The sequence below is a fragment of the Peromyscus leucopus genome, chromosome 7, assembly GCF_004664715.2.
Source record: "Peromyscus leucopus breed LL Stock chromosome 7, UCI_PerLeu_2.1, whole genome shotgun sequence".
In the NCBI taxonomy this organism is placed as follows: domain Eukaryota; kingdom Metazoa; phylum Chordata; class Mammalia; order Rodentia; family Cricetidae; genus Peromyscus; species Peromyscus leucopus.
The window spans coordinates 48,788,427-48,803,503 of NC_051069.1; positions in this window are offsets into that span (position 1 = coordinate 48,788,427).

The following is a 15,077-nucleotide window of genomic DNA, read 5'->3' on the forward strand; positions in this document are numbered from 1 at the left end:
TCGACTGCAGGAGGAAGCTTCTCTGATGATGGCTGAGCAAGATGCTGATCTATGAGTACAGCAGAATGTCATTAGGAGTCATTTTATTGCTATGTTCCATTAGCAGAACATTAATATTTGGTTTTCCCCTAGGTCCCTGGTCTATCTAGTTTCAGGTTCTTGGCTACCTCAGCAGTATTGAGGATGGGTTCCATCCCATGTAGTGGACCTTAAATCCAAACAGATGTGGTTGGTTACTCCCATAAGCTTTGTGCCACTATTGTACTAGCTCATCTTGCAGGCAGGTCACCATTGTAGATCATAGGGTTTGTAGCTGGCTTGGTGTTTACCTTTCTCCTTTGGTATAATGCAGAGTACTTCCAGTACCATGAATACTAGTCAGTAAGGGTAAAGGCTCGAGGTGGGCACCAGCCCAACTTCCCCACAGTCAATGAGTTGTATAAGGCCTTACCATCAGTTTGTGGAGAGTAATCAGTAGCCTTCACAATAGCCTGGGTTACTTGGGGAGTACCTGTGGGGCCCCTCTGATACTTGTAACCCATTCCTGGAACTGGAGGCTTCATTTGGTGATAAGAGATGTCCAGTTGGGGCTGTATCTCTTCCATTATTTGATGATTACATTTAAATCATGTGTGTGCGTAAACATACTCATTTTAGGAATCTTCTACTATATTAGTATTCCATACCACCCTCAAATGGCCCTTAGTTTTACCTGTCCCTCCCCACATTCCCCCCTCCACTGTACATTCATAACTGTCTATTCTATTTCCCATTCCTAGGGAGAACATGCCCCACCCACACTTGTTCCTTACTCAATATCTAACCTCTGTGGTTATAAGGACTGTACCTTGCTTATTAAAGACTTAAAGCTAACATCCACATATAAGCAAATACGTATTATATACTAATAGTCTTTTTGTGTCTGGGTTACCTCACTCAGGATGATATTTTTCTAGCTCCATCCATTTACCTGAAATTTTTACAATTTTATGTTGTATCTTTTTTAAAAATTGGAAATTATTTTCTACATCCAATTTTTGAGTTTATACAGGATTAACATTTTTTTTCATTAGATGTATAACAATATTCACCAATGAACTCACTATCTGTGTAGGTAGGCTTCTGTATTCATTTTTAAATTAATGTTAGGCTGTTGATGTCTTTCTTTTATTCTGTATCAATTTTTTTGCAATTTATACCTTTAAAGAAATTTACCTATTCATTTAGATTGTAAAATTTATTGTCATACTCCTATGCCAATATTCCTAGAATCATAATATTTTCTATCTTCTCACGTCTGTAGGATCTGTAGTTATAACTCTACTTTTAGTTTTGATATTGGTAACACAGATCTACTATATTTTTTTCTTGATTAGTCATTTTTTTCATATTTTTATCTTTTCAAAAAGAATAGTTTTGGTTCCAAAGGCCTTTATAATTTTGTGTTATTATAGTTCCTTGAATTCTATTCATTATTATTATCTTCCTTTTTTCTTACTTCAGCTTTAACTTACTTAAAGCACAGATAACTGAATTTATACCTTTCTGCTTTGCCAATATAAACACTTAAAGCTATTATTTTGTCAAATAATTGCACTGGATTTATCCCATAAATTGTGATACCACGTTTTTGTTATCATTTATGCAAACCATCTTCTAAGTTCTCTTGTGATTTCTGCTTTAGACTATGAGTTATTTAGATGTATGTGATGGCTATTCTTGGTTGTCAACTTGACTATATCTAGAATGAAATACAATTCAGAAATGGAGGATACACTTGTGAAAGATTTTCTACTTGGTTTGAAGTAGGTGAATTGACTTATAGTCTGGACTTTTGAGGTAGAAAGACACACACCTTTGATCCAGATTTTAAGGCTAGAAGATACAGGCTTCTAATTCAGCTTGAGGTAGGAAAACACATATCTTTAATCCACATCTTGAGGGAGAAAGACATACCTTCTGCTGGAAGTCTATATAAGGATATAGAAAGAAGTTTTGCTCTTTGCCTGCTTGCCCTTGCCTTGCTAGTGAATTGGTGCCTTTACTGGCACTGGAGCCTACTTCTTCCAGATTCTAGCATATACAAAAGACCAGCTGAGACACTCAGCCATGTGGCACTGAGCAACTACTGGGTTCTTGGACTTTTCATTCACAGCTAGTCATTGTTGGATTATTTGAACTACAGCTTGTAAGTCATTCCAATAAATTCCATCTATCTATTCATCTCTATCTATCTATCTATCTATCTATCTATCTATCTATCTATCTATCCATCCATCCATCCATCCATCCATCCATCTATCTATCTATCTATTTAGCTATGCTATCTATCTAGATATATTAAGAATAGACTATCTATCTAAATATATTAAGATAGATAGATAGATTAGATAGATAGATAGATAGATAGATAGATAGATAGATATTCATTCCACTAGGTTCTGTGACTCTAGAGAACTCTGACTGATACAATGCATGATCATAATTTCTGAATATGGGGAATTTTCCAATTCTTCTTGTTACTGATTTCTAATTTATTTTACTCACCACAAGTCACATTCTGAATAATTTTAATACTTTAAAATTTATATGGCCAAAGATATGGTCTCCCTGAGTAGTCTGTGCTCACTTAGACAGGTTATATTAGATGTGGTATTCTACAATTGCTAACTGGATTAATGAATATTCCTGTCTTCTATATACTTATTAATTTTCTGTTTGTTATTGCAATCAGTTGTTGACAGGGGACTGCTAGAATCTCTAACTGATGTTAATAATTTTCCCATTTTTCAAAGTCTTGTGGGATTTTGCTTTATATATTTCATTGTGTTAGTAGATGCATCATCACGACAATTGTTCTTTTTTTTTTTTTTTTTCAGCACTAAGGATTGAATCCAAGGTCCTTCCAAGAAAGGCAAGTACTCTCTTGTTGACATCCACTTGCAGCCACTGTTACGTTCTCTTGATGAGCTGCCCCCTTTATTATTAAGTGTCTCTCTTTAGCTCCGGTAATAGCCTTTGCTTTGAAGTCTACTTTGTCTCACATTTACATTCTGACTACAATATCATTAGTGTTGGCACGGTGCATACTTTTCTCTCTTTGATTTTTAACCTGTGTCTCTACATTACACTTTATACTTTGTAGGCAGCATTTAGTTAGATCTTGGTTTATACAAATCTAGGCTGGCATAAATCACACTGAATGCAATTATTACATAGTTGGGTATAAGTCTACCATTTCGCTATTTGTTTTCTATTTTTCCATGTTTTGCTCCTTTAGTTTTTACTGCTGCTTAGATTGAATATTTCTTAGTATTATATCTATGTGTTTTATCTATATAAGGTTGTTCAGTCATTGCTGTAATGTTTACAATAGATATTTTAAATTCATCAGTCTACTCTCCAACATTATGATATAACTTTATATATAAGAAGTTTCTAATAACACACCTTTAATTCCTTTCTATCCTTTGAGTTGTCATAATTTTATTTTTGCATTTGAAATAAATTCTAAATATGCTATTTTCACAATTTTGTTTAAACAAATAAATGAGAAAGTTTATTTATTTGCTGACATTTATCATTTCTAGTATTTTTCATTCCTTTATATAGATCTGATTTTCATATGGAATCATTTCTCTTCAACCTGGGAAACTTTTTAAATGCATATTTTAATAGAGTTCTGCTGCAACAAAGGCAATCTGTTTACTTTTTCTGAACTGTCCATGCCTTATATTTGTTTTTAGGAGATTCTTTCAGTGGATGAGGATTCTTTGCTGACAATCTGAAACTCTCAGTATATTGTGTTGTTCAATTGTCTTCTGATTCACATTTCTTCCAGGGAGAAGCTGTCAATTATCCAATCATTTGTTTATATATAAAATGTGTCTTTTAAACTTAAAAAAATGTTTCTATGTATCAATGATTTCCAGCCAATTGATTCTGGCACACACTGACACAATCTTCTCTGTTTCTCTTGGCATTTGCTGAAAATCTTGGATTTGCAGAGTCTATAGTTGTCATCAAATTAAAAAAAAAAATTCACCTATTATTTTTGTAGTATTTTTCTCTGGCATCCTCGTCTCTTGCCACTTCCCCAGCTCAAATCAATGAAATTACAGAGTCCTTGATATTTTCAGATGGGACATAGAATAATTATTTTCATACATCTTTCTCTTTTCACTTTAGTTTGAATAGTATCAATTAATATGTCTTAAAATGTGTTAGTTTTACTTCAGGATTGTCTATTTTTATTTTATTTCATACATTATATTTATCTCTAGAAGTTGTATTTGATTTTTAAAACACCATTGTATCCTTACCCCTCGTCAGTTTGTGTTTTCGTTTTAGATGCTTGAGTTCATTTATTGTGGGGTCTCCCTTTTCCTCGTGTTTAGCAGGCTTTCTTTTGGACCACTAACCAGCTCCCAATAAAGACAGAGACTTAATACTGGTTATGAGTCCTTGGCCTTAGCTTAGGCTTGTCCCACTAGCTCTTATAACTTCATTTAGCCTGTTTCTCTTCATCTATGATTTGCCTCAGGGCTTTTTGCCTTTCTTTCTTTCTGGACATTCTACTTTTGCTGCTTCCTCTGTGTCTGCCTGGATGGCGGCAGCCTTGCTGGCCCCAGGTGTCTCCCTTTCTTTCTTCCTCATTCTCTCCTCTCTTCTCCCCTGAGCCTAGATTCCTCCTCTTACTTATTGTCTCTGCCCGCCAGCCCTGCCTATCCCTCTACTGCCTCGCTATTGGATGTTCAGATTTTTATTAAACCAATCAGGTGCCTAGACAGGCGAGATTCAACATCAACACGTATTTACATAATTAAACAAATGTGGCATAAACAAATATAACACACTTTTACATAGTTAAAGTAATATTCCACAACATTTCCCCCTTTTGTCTAAATAAAAAGGAAGGGTTTTAACTTTTACATAGTAAAACTATATACAATAAGAACAATTATCAAGTAAGAATTACACTTATAGTATCCAGTCCATTTGTATTGGGCAAATTCAGAGAAACTACTCCACTATTTATTCTATCTTGAGCTTCAGGTACAGCCCCTAAGCTGACATGAAAACATCTTGATGTTTAATTTTTTTAGTTGTTTGTAGACACCAGCCCTCTGTAAGATGTATAGCTGGAAAAGATTTCTTCTCATTCTGTAGGTTTCTTCTTCATTTAAATTATGGCAGTCTTCAGTGTACAGAAGTTTTTTAGTTTCATATCTCATTTATTATAAGTTTTCACCTTAATACCTGTGCTACTGAGTCCTTGTTCAGAAAGTCCTTTTCCAGGCCTAAATGATCAAATGCATTCTCTGCCTTCTCCTCTATCAGTTGTGTTTTGTGTGGGTGAGAGATACGGATCTAGTTTTATTCTTCTATGTGCAGTCATCTAGTTTAACCATACCATTTGTTGAAGGTTTTGACTTTTCTCTAGTGTGTATTTTTGGATTCTTTGTCAAAAATCAGTTTCCAATTCTATTCCACTGAGTAATGTGTTTGTTTTTATGTGAGTACCATACTGTTTACATTCCTATAGCTTTGTAGTATAACTTAAAATCAGGGATAATGAAACATCTATCATTTCTTTTACTGTTCTGGATTGTTTTGGCTCTCCTGGGTTTTGTTAAATTTAAGATTATTTTTATCAATTTCCACAAAAACAAATGTGTGGAAATTTTTATGGTGGTTGCATTGACTCTATAAATTGCTTTTGGTAGGATGGCCATTTTCACTATATTAATTCTGACAATCCATGAGCATGGGAGAGCTTTTCATTCTCTGGTATCTTCACTTTCTTTCTACAATGTCTTCATTTTTTTATTATGCAAGTGTTTCACTCTCTTATATTTATCTCAGTATATTTTTAGGCTATTGTGAATGAGATTGTTTTCCTGATTTCCTTCTCTGTGTTTATTATGTGTATATAGGAAGGCTGATGATTTTTATGTGTCAATTTTATATCTGTCTACTTTGATGATTGTACTTATCAGCTGTAGGAGTTTTCTGGTGGAAACTGTGGAGTCTTTTATGTACAGAATTACATCATCTGCAATAGGGACGTTTTGGCTTCTTCCTTTTATATTTGTGTCCCTTTTATCTCCTTTACCTGTCTTATTGCTTTAGTGAAGAGTTCAAGGACTATGAACAGGAGTGGAGTGAATGGACTTCTTCTTGTTTCCGATTTGAGTAGAAATGCTTTGAGGTTTTTCTCCATTTAGGAAGATATTGGCTATGGACTTGGCTGTTCTCCTGGAGAAATGAATTCCAGAAATTCCACTGCTTCCATTAGCTCAGCCATAGAGGACATGCATAGCAAACCCGAGCACCTACGTTCAGCCCCCATACTGAACAAAAGTTACAAAAGATCGTGGCAAATACCCCAAAGAAGAGAACTAGCAGTTTAGCTACCACCATGAAGGCACGTGTGAAACAAACACTTGTTATGGAAGATTCCTTTACACTGTGTGAAGATATGATTGGTTTAATAAAGAGCTGAATGGCCATTAGCTAGGCAGGAAGAGATTAGGTGGTACTTCTGGGAACAAAGAGGACTCAGAGAGGAAGAAAGGCAGAGTTGCCAGCCAGATACAGAGGAAACAGGATGGGCAAAATGGGGATGAGGTAATGAGTGCATGGAAGAATGTAGATCGAAAAAATATGGGTTAATTTAAGTTATAAGAGCTAGTAATAAACAAGCCTAAGCTAAGGCTGGCCTTTCGTAATTAGTAATTAGTGAGCTAGTGGCCCAAAGGAAGCTCTGACTACACATGACACCCAATGTAGAACTCTAATATCTAACCACAGGGTCTGAGAAGGCTAAGAAAAGTTCTGGACAAGGAGCCAGATACAGTTTCCTGGCCCTGCAGTCTCTCAGGCAGATTGGTGCTCTGCGGCATACAGAGGCATGGCTACTGGCTACTGGCTGCTGCCTGTGGACTGGAGCCAGCTCCCAGCACCATGTCCTAAGCTGAGCCATGCTGGTGGCTGACATAGCAGTTAAGATTTGTCTCATGTGTCAGAAAATGCTACAGATGCTTAGAAAAGCCAGGTCCAGACACAGGAAACCTTCAAAAAAGGTACACTATGTTTAAAGATGTGCTTAGGTGCTGAAGAAAGAAAAGAAAGGTGATATAGACAGTCATGAAAATAGTTTAAAAATAATAAAGTTTTTAAAAAGAGAATAAAACAATATTTTAAAAAGCCATGTAAAGATGGGAAATGCATAGGGCATCTGGATCCTGTATGGTGCTTTATTGACTTTAAATTTTTGAATGCTAATAAACAGAAAATGACAGCTGATGAGAGACATTGGATTGTGGAAGCGACTGCTGAATTAAACCAGCCTAGATACTTTAGGAATGCCTTATCTCTAAAATGGAAGTCAGAAAATGTATTACTTTGGGGAAGAGATTATGTTTCCACAGAAAACAAAAGGCTATGGATTTGTTCAAGATGAAAGATGATCAGGTTTGATTGGGGGAGACCTCCTGAAAATCCTGACTATAGACATAAAGAAAGAAACCTAGAAAAAGTACAGAACAGGTGAGGTATATTTTACCTGCTCAAACATAAAACAAAAATCATCTCGGGCTGGCTTGTGTGCAATGCACAGTCCATACCCCTGTCAATGCAGATATGTGTGTTGCCTTTGAAAGTCTGTGTGTTTTCAGAGCAAGGGAGTCCATGCACCAGTGAAAACAGGTGACCCATGTGATCCACCCTCTCTGTTGAAGTTTCCTCCGAGTTCTACACCCAGAACAGATTCAAGGCTGCTGGCTGAGATAGTCCAGCCTCACAGACTATTCTATCCAGGACTGCAGATAAGTCCTGCACTTTCCCATTGCACAGAGACTGGACAACAAATGTTATGGCTAGTTTTTCCAGGACTTGACAATTACCTCAGTTTTCTCAGGTTCCCTAAAGATACCATCACCCCCAGACAACAGGAAACAGTCTAGAGAACATGACACCCACATTCCCGCAAGGTGGGGTAGATGGTTTTTAATCATTTGATGAGTTATGGATGTTCGCCATAATTTGGGGGTAGTGGTGGTTATAAATTGTTAATGGTCACGGTCAGGGAGAAAGCTAAACAAGGGAGATTAGATTCAGAGATCTCTTTCTGAAGGGAAAAGGGGGGATATATTATAGAAATGATGGGATAAAAGGGTAGATTGTTGAGTCTACTTTTGAATAACCACTAGTCTCAAATATTTTATATTGGTATGGAATTTTGTATATTGATACAAATTTCAGGTTATTTTTGTTAGAACATACTGTACATATGTTTCTACTCTTGTTTAAGATATTGTACCTATACAGCTCATATAATGATGTAACGCAAATTTCTAGTCATTGAAAGTTATTATTACAAGCTATTTAGGATAATAAAGAAATGCAGGTTAATAGTCATCTATAACAATCAAACTTACAGTCGTATGAGGTATGCTTTTGAGGTCAAAAAGAGGTATATTTTAGACAGATAGGTAATCTTCAAACTCTTCAAAGACCTACAGAATATGGCATTTAAAATGTTTTAATAACATAAGGTTTTTCATGGCAGTGAGATACACTTCCCCTGGCACCTATCTACTTCATAAAAGGATGATGGGCATCGAAGAAACTCCGATGGAGTTTGCTTTCACTGTGACAAAGCTAGCCATTAGGACAAGAAACTGCCCTTGCCTCAACTGCTGACAGTGTGCTGTCCAAACTGGACAAGCAGGACACAAAGAAATAAGACTGTAGTTTTCCTTAGTCATGATAGAAAGTAAATTAAGCACAAAACTTTAAATTCATCAAGATAAGATAGATAATAGAATATTTTCTCAGAATATGTCAAATACAAATAAATAGACTGGACATTGTGAATGTAATTCTGACTTGATAATTGTTCTCATTGTTTTCTTATGTTGGAGTCAAAACCTTTCCTTTTTATTTAGACAAAAAGAGAGAGAAATGTTACAGAACATTCCTTTACACTCTGTGAAGATGTGTCACTGTGATTGTTTTAATAAAGAGCTGAATGGCCATTAGCTATGAAGGAAGAGGTTAGGTGGACTTCTGGAGACAGAGAAGACTCAGAGAGGAAGGAAGGTGGAGTTGCCAGCCAGGTGCGGAGGAAGCAAGATGGGTTAAATGGAGACAAGGTAACCAGTGCATGGAAGTACATATATTAAAAAATATGGCTTAATTTAAGTTAGAAGAGCTAGTTAGAAACAAGCCTAAGCTAAGGCCAAGCTTTAATAATTAATAATAAGCCTCTGTGTCATTTTTTTGTGAGTTGACTGCCCAAAGGAAAGTCTGACAACAAACACTTGTATCACACTAAGTGGGCATGCTGTGTGCGGTAACCAACACTAGACATGGTGGGAATGAAACAAGGCTAGACCAAATCCCAGCATGAAGGCAGGGAGGGGCTGATAAAGTTCCAACCCCCACTGAGCAGCTGTTGGCAACTGATGGCTGTCAGGAGAGGAGAGTTTGTTTTTTTCAGGGATGCAGTTCCCAAAAGGCTGCCCATGTTCCTTTGAGCAGATGGTCCTAAACCCACGCATACAGGAAGCTCCAAGTAGACTCAGGCAATTTTTAAAAAAAGAGTATATTATATGAAGTTGGGAGGGAAAAGTGATGGGGAGGATAAGGGAGAAAAACCAGGGGAGGGAATGAGGAGTAGATTCAGTGAAATCACATTGTCGGGATTCTGCCCTCACTTCAGCTGCATGACTGCACATGCGCAGTTCAGGAACTAAGCAAAGGGTCTTGTGTCTTACGTCATCAGTGTGCACTGGTGACAACATGCGCGTGGCGTGGTCACACAATCTGTGCAAGCGTGGTGTAGCTCTGTAAACTCATCTGCGCCTTAAAGAGCTGTGACTCAGACCCCACCCTCTCTCTGTTCTGTTCTCTCTTCCCCCCACCATCGTTCTCTCTCTCTTTGCACGTGCTCCTTCCCCAGGTCTGGTTCTCTTGTTCCCCACCCCACCCCTCTTCCTCCTAATAAAGATCTGAAACTGGGTAGTCATGGCCATGCCTCGTGACCTTTCCACGTGGTAACCAGCGCTGGTAACCAGTGCCGCTTATCATTCTTACACATATTGTATGTATGAAATTCTCAGAAAAAGAAAGAAAAACAAAACTCCATTGTTTGAAATGCTCAAGTTCTGATGTCCTGAACACCAGACATGAAAACAATAAGCAGAAGGCTACAGTTTCATCAATAATTAGTCAAATAAAACAGTCTTGCTGCCAGGAATGTACTTAACAGTTCAGAACACACACACACACACACACACACACACACACACACACACACACACACACAATTTAAGACTATTCCAATGGGATTACTTTAGTACCTTTGTAAAGGACCTATCTCCAAATACAGCCACACTATAAGGAACTGAGGGTTAGGACAACACATGAATGAAGTGGATAATTTAACCCATAACATTGTATTAACTCACTTGGTTTCACATGCAATTCATAATTTCATAAAAACAGAAAAATTAAAAATATTTGAAATAGAAAGCTAGATAGCTTACCACTGCATTAAAAATAGAAATAAACAAACAACAACCACTGAGCAAGGCATAATTGCACGTGACTATTGTGAATGAAAATTCCTGAAAAGAAGCTGTGTCTGTAGAAACTGACTGACTGCTAAGAACTTCAGTACTATGGAGAGACTGGAATGTCTTGCAGGACCTAGAATATTATTACCTGATCTCAGACTAGTTCTAGCCTTCCCAAATTCATTCCTCACCTACCTCTGTGTCTAAATTAACATCTTGTGACTAATATTAGAAACCTTTTGCAATCTATTAACTTAGCATACCACTAGCTTCCACCAACCCAAGGCTAAGACTGTCTTCAGAGAGCATCATGGGTCTATAGAAAAGCTCCCCTATCTTGCTGTAACCACCTCTCTGATGGATCCACCAACATATTTTAAACTTGCCTTGATTTATGACCTTCTTTGTTCTGTAAAACTGTAAAATATAAAACTTCTGCCACACTGGAACATGGAATTTGGGGTAACCTAAAGCTGTATTCCCAAGCCATGGACACTCAACATGGCTCCAGAATAAACTTTCTCTTATTCCCTTTAAGAAGGGAGTGGTGGTGGCTTTTGCATCGATACTATTGTCCCAGCTCTTGGAAGGAGGTAAATGAAGGAGGATTGGGGGATCATGGTCATCCTTTGCTACACAGCAACTTAGGGGAGAGCATGGGCTAGAATATGACCTCATTACAGGAAACCAAAATACAGACAAGCAAGCAAACAAAAACTTGAACATACCTTGTATGAGAGCAAATCTCCTTTCCTTGCAAAGAAAGCCATGCCATTGATTTTCACTGTGGAGATAACATGGCCCAAAACAAGCCCACAGTTCTACAGAGTCTACAGTTCATAGACCCACAAGCAATAACATTTTCTCCATGTAACTCTATGTAGAGATTTTAAAAATAAACTATTAGTAAGTTATAAAGATGTTTTGATCCACATCAATTTTTCTGCCTTTTTAATTGAAAATAATTTTTATACAATATATTCCAATCATGATTTTCCCTCCCTTCTCCTCCCCATCCCCCAACCATCAAACTCAACGCCTTCTCTCTCTCTCACTTTGGAACACAAACAGGCAAAGTAAACAACAGCAAAACCAAACCAGAATAAAAAAACACAACAAACACACAAAACCAATAAAAACACAAAATTGGAAACCATAATAAATAAGCAAAAGGTAAAAAAAAAAATGCCCAACGCAATATAAAATAAAAAAGATCTCCAAAAAATCTGTTTTGATGCCCCCTTTTCATCTCTAATTTTATTTTTAATTTCGTTATTTTCTCTCCATCTTTTAGTTAATTTGGCTGAGAGTTTTTCAATCTATTGCTTTTCTCAAAGAACCCACTCTGCATTTCCTTGATTCTTTACATCATTTTGTTTTTATTCTATTTTACTGAGTTTGATTATTTCTTGCCATCTATTTCTTTTGGGTGTTTTTTTGTTTGTGTGTGTGTTTGTTTTTTGTTTTTCTTTTCTTTTTTTTTGTTTTAGAGCTTTCACAGGTGTGCTATTAAGTTACTAGTATGAGATGTCTCCAATTTCTTCCTCTTCTTTCTCCTCCTTCTTTTATGTAGGTACTTAGTGCTGTGAACTTGCCTCTAAGAACTGCCTTCATTGTGTCCCATAGGTGATGTATGTTGTGTTTTCACTTTCATTCAATTCTAAAAAGTTTTACGTTTTCCTCTTATATTTTGGTTGAGCCTAGCCTTTAATGACTGAACCATCTCTCCAGACCAGTTTGCTTCTTAATCTCTGTCTTCACCCATTTTCTCATTCAGTAGTGAGTGTTCATTTTCCATGAGTCTGTAAGCTTTCTTACAGATATGATGACGATATCCAGCCTTAATCTGTGGTGGCCAGAGAGGATGCAGAGTATTATTTCATTTTTCTCAGTTATTTCCCCTTTCTTCTATCTATTGAGACTTGCTTTACATCCAAGTATGTGGTTAATGTTGGAGAAAGTTTTTATGAGCTGCTGAGAAGTTATATTCTTTTTTCTTTGGGTGAAATGTTCTGTAAAGTCTGCTAGGTCCACTTGATTTGTGACATTTAACTCCAGCGTTTTTCTGTTTTAGTTTTCGTCTGGGTGGCCTATCTATTGGCAAGAGTAGAGTATGAAGTTACCCACTATCACTGTGTGAGGTTCAGTATGTGATTTTAGCCGTAGTAGTATGTCTTTTATGAACTTTGGTGCCCTTGTGTTTGGAGCATAAATGTTACACACTGCAATATCTTCTTGGTGGAATTTTCCTTTGATGTGTATACAGATCCTTCTGTAATCTCCTCTGATAAGTTTTGGTTTGATATCTATTTTGTCAGACATTAAAATGGCTACACTTGCTTGCTTCCTGGGTTCTTCTCTGCTTGAAATATGCTTGTCTATCCTTCTACCATGAGGTAATGTCTATCCTTGATGGTAAGGTATGTTTCTTAACTGCAGCAAAGATGGAACTTGTTTTCTAATCCAGTCTGTCAGTCTGTCTTTTTATTAGGGAATTGAGACCATTAATATTGAGGTTATTAACAATCAGTGTTTATCAATGCCTATTATTTTGCTGTTATGGTGTGGGTTTTACCCTTTTTGATTTATTGTTCTGGGATTATTTATTCCTTGTGCTTTCTTAGGTGTGGTTAATCTCTTCAGACAGACATTTTCTTTCTGGCACCTTCTGTAGAACTAGATTGGTAGAGAGATACTGCTTAAATTTAGTTTGTATATTCACAGACTTCAGTAAGAGATTTTTTCATCTCCTTTTTAAGATCCTTGAATATATTCATAATATTCATACTATTTTGAAGTCCTTGTCTTTTGTTTCAACTATATTGCATTTCTCAGGTGCTATGGGATGGTCTGTATGTCAAGTTGCTCTAATTGGTCAATAAATAAAACACTGATTGGCCAGTGGCTAGGCAGAAAGTATAGGCAGGACTAACAGAGAGGAGAAAAGAAAGAACAGAAAGGCGGAAGGAGTCACTGCCAGCCACCGCCATGACAATCAGCATGTGAAGATGCTGGTAAGCCACAAGCCACGTGGCAAGGTATAAATTTATGGAAATAGATTAATTTAAGCTATAAGAACAGTTAGCAAGAAGCCTGAGCCATTAGGCCAAACAGTTTAAATAATACAAGTGTCTGTGTGTTTATTTTATAAGTGGGCTATTAGACTGGTAGGGTTTGGTGGGAGCTGGAGAGAAAACTCTCCAGCTACAAATGGTGCCCAATGTGTTGGCAAGAGTTTCCACCTAAAACCTGAGAAAAAAAGATTCTAAAACGGAGCTAAAAACAGTTCCTAGTTGTCTCTTCCAAGTTAGTGGCAGCCTGCGTGTTTGAACTACTATGGCGGGTTCCTGGCATGTGCGCTGGACCTGCAGTATGGCAGGAATGAGGCCTCTGCAAGTGGCACATTAAGCTGTGTGGTGGATTTAACCTTTGCTAGTACCAAAAAAAAAAAAAAAAAAAGGTTTCTGGGCTACAGGCTGCTTTGATAAGAAGCATAAACCCACTATTTCTGAGAATTGATGGCTCCCAGAGCTGGCAGAAAATGTACCACCGCCATGTTGGGAAGCTGAAGTGGGCAGAGAGAGCCAGCAGCCACAGCACCTTTTCAGTCTTAGAATGGTGCAGTTTAAAGCAATAGGCTCAAGGTAATATAAAAAATAAGCCACATAAAGATGGCTACCACACAGAGAATCTGGATTATGTTCTCTTTGATATTCATAACTGAAGAAAAACATTTGATTGCAAAAGCTGTTGAGTTATACCAAAAAGTATATTTTAAGGGTACCAAAATTTGGATGTAAGGATATGTTGCTTTGGAAAGGAGGCTCTGCTTTTGTTTCCACAGAAAGCCAGAGGTTATGGATTTGTTCCAGATTAAAATACATCAGGTTTGACCAGCCAAGACCGCCTAAAAGGTCTCTGGTGACACTATGGCCCAGATAATCCAATATCCAGATCAGATTCAAGGCAACTGGCTCAGACGATACACCCTCATGGACTACTCCATAATCCTAAAATTTTCTTGGTGTCCCCATAAGATACAGCGCCCCCCTCCAGCAGGAAGTAGTAAGAGAAGCTACGCCCAAAATTCCCAAATATACCAAGCTGGCTATGGAGATGTGTAAAAGTTAAAAACCTTCCTTTTTTAAAGAAAGAAAGAAAGAAAGAAAGAAAGAAAGAAAGAAAGAAAGAAAGAAAGAAAGGAAGGAAGGAAGGAAGGAAGGAAGGAAGGAAGGAAGGAAGGAAGAAAGGAAGAAAGGAAGAAAGGAAGAAAGGAAGAAGGAAGTGCTGTGGGATGGTCTGTATGTCAAATTGCTCCAATTGGTCAATAAATAAAACACTGATTGGCCAGTGGCTAGGCAGGAAGTATAGGTGGGACTAACAGAGAGGAGAAAAGAAAGAACAGGAAGGTGAAAGGAATCACTGCCAGCCACCGCCATGACAAGCAGCATGTGAAGATGCTGGTAAGTCATGAGCTACATAGCAAGGTATAAA